The sequence below is a fragment of the Cupressus sempervirens genome, chromosome 3, assembly GCF_028749045.1.
Source record: "Cupressus sempervirens isolate cs-2001-9-10 chromosome 3, ASM2874904v1, whole genome shotgun sequence".
NCBI lineage: Eukaryota > Viridiplantae > Streptophyta > Pinopsida > Cupressales > Cupressaceae > Cupressus > Cupressus sempervirens.
Genome location: NC_143120.1, coordinates 517,163,874 through 517,169,500, shown reverse-complemented (window position 1 = coordinate 517,169,500; position 5,627 = coordinate 517,163,874). Strand labels below are relative to the sequence as shown.

General features: G+C 35.6%; 1 pseudogene; it reads left to right on the top strand.

Annotated features, from left to right (window-relative positions):
- The first annotated feature begins 893 nt into the window (after positions 1 to 893).
- LOC149567447 (ABC transporter F family member 4 pseudogene) lies at positions 894 to 2,752 on the top strand (annotated as a pseudogene).
- The last annotated feature ends 2,875 nt before the right edge of the window (positions 2,753 to 5,627 follow it).

Here is a 5,627-nt window from a genome sequence, read left to right as displayed (position 1 = left end):
CTATTAATCTGCTCCTCGAAAAATGGGAATACTCTTTAAAATTTATCTTATGCTATGGTTTGCTTGAATTTCTCTATTTAAATGAATTTATAATTTTTTATTCCTTATTTTTCATTGGCTGCCATAATTTTTCCGGGTAGTTTTTTTTATTTCCTACCGAAAAAAATATGAGAATATATTAGGTATTCGTGGCATTCTGCAATGTTTTGAACAGAGATACTCCATGTATCTGCATGTTCCTAAACAAATGGCATCAATGTGGAGTGAACCTCGCATAAAGAAAAGACTGGTAGATTTCTAGATTTTTCTTTCAAACTAAAGCAACAAAGGCTATAGAATTCTTCAACAGAAGCTGAGGCTGCACAGCATTTTCCTTACCTTGAATAGAAATTTCTACTCTATGCATAGCCTCCACAGTTCTAAGCATTAAGCATGCCAAAGTCTAAGCGCAACACAGTATGTTCAGATTTCATTTCTTTGATTTTGCATTATATTTGAATATAAATTTCTGCCACCGGGGTCACTGAAGTGTTTTCTCTTTAATATAAGAATGAAAACATTTAATTTTCCCTCTTGTTTATTTGCCAGCTTCAAAAAGGGAGGGAGGGGAATATTGTTTTGAAAAAATGGCAGATGAGATGGGTCAAGGTGGTACAGAAACAGCTGCAGATGGCGAAAGACCTTCTCCAACAATTGGTAGTGAGGGAGGTGAAAATAATTTAGTTCCAGAGTGCAGTAGAAGAGTATTTCTAGAGAAAGCTAGCTGACCTTAAACTTGATGAACTCCACATTTGACAGCACCCAATTAAAATCTCAGGTATATAAAAAGCTCAGAATTAGTTATTTGCTAAATAAATAAATAAAAGTAATTAGAAAGGGTTGTAATAGTTCAGATGCTAGCTAGCAATTGAAAAAATATATAATTTGCAATACACAGTTTCAAGCTCACATTAATTAACAGTTTTAGGTGCAATATATTTCTAAATTTGGTTTTAGTTTATAAGTTCTGTGAAGTTCCTGATTTCGGAACCCTTCCACTTTGTATCTAGTATTTTTGTTTGATCAGTTATCATTTTTACTTTAAACTTAGTTGCCAATGTTAAGGATACATCACCATTGATAGCTTCTCAGAATCTGCCAGCGGTAAGGAGCTTCTAAAGAATGCCTCTGTTAAAATTTCTCATCGAAAGCGCTACGGGCTTGTTGGACCAAATGGGAAGGGAAATTCTATCCTGTTAAAGTTCTTAGCACGGAGGAAGATCCCTGTGGCCAAAAATATTGATGTACTACTAGTTGAGCAAGAGGTTATTGGCGACGATAGATATGCCTTGGAGGCTGTATTTTTTCTGCAAACAAGGAATTGGTAGATCTGCAACTAGAGGTTTAGATGTTGCGACACTTGTCTTTGGAAGATAGGGCTGATGATGACGACAGCGGTGAAAAATTGGCAATTGTATGAAATATTGTAAGTGATAGGATCCAATGCAGTACAGGCACATGCGTCAAAGATCTTGTCTGCTTTAGATTTCACAAAAGATATGCTAGTCTATCCTACCAAATCTTAGTGGAGGTTGGCGTATGAGGATCTCTTTGGAAAGAGCTTTGTGTGTTCAGCCTACCCCTCTTTTACTTGATGAACCTACCAATCATTTGGATTTTAGAGCTTTTCTTTAGTTAGAAGAATATTTGGGTAGGTGGAAGAAGACTTTTGTTGTTGTGTCTAATGATCGTGACTGTACTGATATCATTCATCTGCATGATGAAAATATTCGTTTTTATAGAGGCAATTTTTGATGTTGGATATGAGCAAATATGAAAGGAAACCAATAAGAAAATTGAAATATATGAGAAATAAATAACAGCTGCAAAGTGAAGTGGAAGTAGGACTCAACAAGAGAAAGTCAAGTACCATACAAGATTTACTGCAAACAAGGAGGCAACAAAGAGAAAGGGTACGGGAAAGACTACAGATGATGATAAACAACCTGTAGAGGCCCCAAGATGATGGAGAGATTATAGTGCGGTGTTTCACTTTCAAGAACCTCGTCTTTGACTTAATAATGTTGATGTGGGTATTGACATGGGAACACGTGTGGCAATTATAGACCCAATGGAGCAGAGAAGTCTACTTCACTTAATCTCCTTGTTGGCGATTTGCAACCTTCAGAAGGAGAGGTAAGGATGAGTCAGAAGCAGAGGATTGGTAGGTATTCTCAACATTTTGTGGACCTGTTGACTATGGTATGGAAGAAACTCATGTTCAGTATCTTCTTAGGTTGCATCCAGAATAAGAGGGGTTTATTCAACATGAAAATTTGTCCTTCCCAGCCATAATCATCTCACACCAATTGTGAAGCTTTCAGGAGGTCAGAAGGCACATGTTGTTTTCAATTCAATTTCAATTTCAATTTCAAATCCCCATATATTTCTACTGGATGAACCTACAAATCACTTAGACAAGAAGAGTATTGAAGCACTGGGAGATGCACTAGAAGAGTTAACTAGTGGAATTATGCTGGTCAGACATGATTCTATGCTTATATCTTGAGTTTGTGACGATGAAGAACAGAATCTGGGTTGTGGAAATTGAAGCAGTAAGGACATTTCCTGTAACTTTTGAAGATACAATTAAAAGCTTCAAAAAGAGATCAAAGCAGAGGTTGATGAGTGATACACAATGCATGTTAAAAGACATATTAAGTGTTCAATTGTGGTACCACAATTTTAATTTTAAATATTATGCCTTTTCTTCTATGTTTCTTTGGTGGCGCTTGAAGTTGCATCTTTGAGTTTAATCTATCCTTCTGGTCGATGACTGTAAGCATGCTTATCTGATACCATTGCATAGAATAGAGAGAGAACAAAACCAACAAAATCATTAATTGGTTTTGTTTTCTTTCTGTTCTATACATGTATCCGCTCCAACTTTTATTTGTTCATGCCATTGTTGTTTTTATTTACCATATTTTGTGTTGAGTTTCCTTGAAGCTATGCTTATTCTGCTTGCTATATTCTTGACGCTTTGTTGGATAAGGATTTCAGAGGTTGCTCCACATTAGTTCTGAGATCGCATTACTTCTAGCATATTCTGACATTTTTTTTGGGCAGAATGCAACCATAAAATTTTAGTTCTTTGGGCAGACAGCAGACATATTTACATTTTTTAGCTATGGTGCAAACAATGATTTTTGAATGTTACTTTTGTTGTAAAAGGCAATCTACAATTAGAATCAAATTGTTCAATTTTGGATTACCAAGTTGATGGGTTATCTATAACCTTGTGGCATCCATATTTTGCATTCCAAATTTTCCAAAAGAAAAAAGCAGTTGTTTTTCCAATAACTGTGAAACTCATCGAATAAAATTATCCTCGGTTATAGCACTTGAATTTTAGGTTTGCCTAATGATTAAATTAGACAATTATGTCAAAACCTAGAGTGCACAAAATCCATACCATCTACTAAACATAAAAATGGTATCAGAATGGAGAATCTAAAATCTACCAAGGCTTTTTGTTCATAGAAACTACTGCTGCTTTTAAGAAGTTGTCAAAGAGTTTTCACAGTTGTGATGCCCAAGTTTTAGTGATAGAAGTTGATCCATGCTTGTGAGAGGGACAAGGAACTATGATAGGTCTTTGGGTGTGATGTCCAAGAGTTTCAGAGAGTGAAGAGGTTTAGTAATTTTGAAACTGTGTTAACATTATATATCTCCCTTTTAGATTTAAACCTGCCACACTTTGCTCTAATAAACTTCCTTACAACTTTCTTCTATTCATCTTATTTTTTTTTGGCAAAATGGCAATGATTTCTTAGAGGGTATACTCTATAGGATTTTATGACAATTTATATTTATTTTTGTATTTCTTAGTACTTCTCAATGTTTATTGTCAATTAGTACCTTCCTCGGCATGGATGACTTATTCTTTTAATTGATGCTCTACCACTGGCCTTTTCCCGTTTTCCTACTGCTGTATTGATGCTATTTTTATAATTTCAATCATGTCTCCTGTGCAAGATTTAGCTGTCTACTGTGCAAGATTCAGCTAAAACAACACATTTTTCTATGGCCCCACCTAAGTCAGGGACTCCGCCTGCCCACAGCCCTTGTTCCTTTTAGTTTTCGATGAGAAGCATGCATCTTAGATGGGCCATGCTTAAAGGCTATTGTCATATTGTACTTATTCCTTTGCTTCATTGAGTTGGTGGTAATTGAAACGATAATTAGATGTCCTCTGCTTGTTAAATTTAATGTTTCTTAAGTGTGGCAAGCTGGGTAAGACTTCGAACTGGGAAAATTGTTGATCTTCACTTCAGTCAACACCTGAAGACAGTTCAATGTTATGATGTTTTTGCTAGGATTGGAAAACAAGTAACACAAATGTGTTAAGCCATGTTCAACTAAGTTTTCCATGAACAAGGGTTTAGCAACTTAAATAGATACTAGGTTTTCCTTTAATTCTTGGTACAAATAGTACAACTACTACAACATGTAGTTGAATAGCAATGCCTGAATCTAATTTGATGTTACAGGTCCCCACTCCTTTTACAGGATGTGCGGAGTCATCTCCGATGGTCGCCTCTTCCTCAATTTCTTCAACCATAGTGAACTGGTATACATGTATGCATACCCAGTCATCAGTTTTACATCCCTCCATACTGACCGATGCTACCATATTTAACAGAATCATTTAGTTTTAGATGTTGGCTAGCAAGCTTTTTAAATGGGCCTCTTTTTGCCTCTTTATCTAAGTGCTTATAGTAAGGGATGCATTGTTGTATTTAGTTTTTCTGCAATAATTTAAGGTCCTGTTTAGAGTTATACTTTCTACCTAGAGAAAACATGCTTTATATGGTGACAATTCCAGTGAAGTGATTGATGTCAGTTACACACATTACCAGTGAAGAAACAACACTTGATGAATTTTCTATGTTTTCCATTGCTTTTGGTGTATGCTTTAATCATAATAATGTTTCATTGACATTTAATTAAATGAAAAACAGTGGCAGCTACTTGGTTGGTGTTCGATCTTTGAATTTGTATGGTGTGGATTGAAATTTGAGGATGTTAAATGTGATGTCCCTGTTTCCCGATTAGGTTCTAAAGCTGTAACCTGCAAGCATTTGTCAGTACAATATCAAATTTTTTTATGTAAAACATATTAGTAACATCAGATTTAAGTAAATACTAATCTAAATACTACCCAAGCTACCCTTCCCAATCCTTCGGGAGAGATCCTTTCTCCAATCACCTAACCCTTTGGTGAGAACTACGTCTCGATTAGGTAATTGTCATAGAAAGAGCTTCTGCCTTAGGCCTCTTTGGGATCTCTGGTAACACTACTTGGTAGAGATCCCACCTCTACCAAGTCTCTTATCTCTGACGTATGCATATGTTTGACCACTACAATAAATATTGTCTCTAAGAGATTCTCTATAATTCTCTCTCTAAGATTCCAATTTGAAATCCTGACATTCGATTACAAATGCCCTCTAATCTCTGAGTTCTTTTTATAAGAACTCAACATTCATTTAGAATGCCTTCTATCAAGTTTATCTTGATTTCTCTAATGATAGTTACAACGTTATCATACCTCTATTTTCTGCCTTGTGACTAATCGCAATATA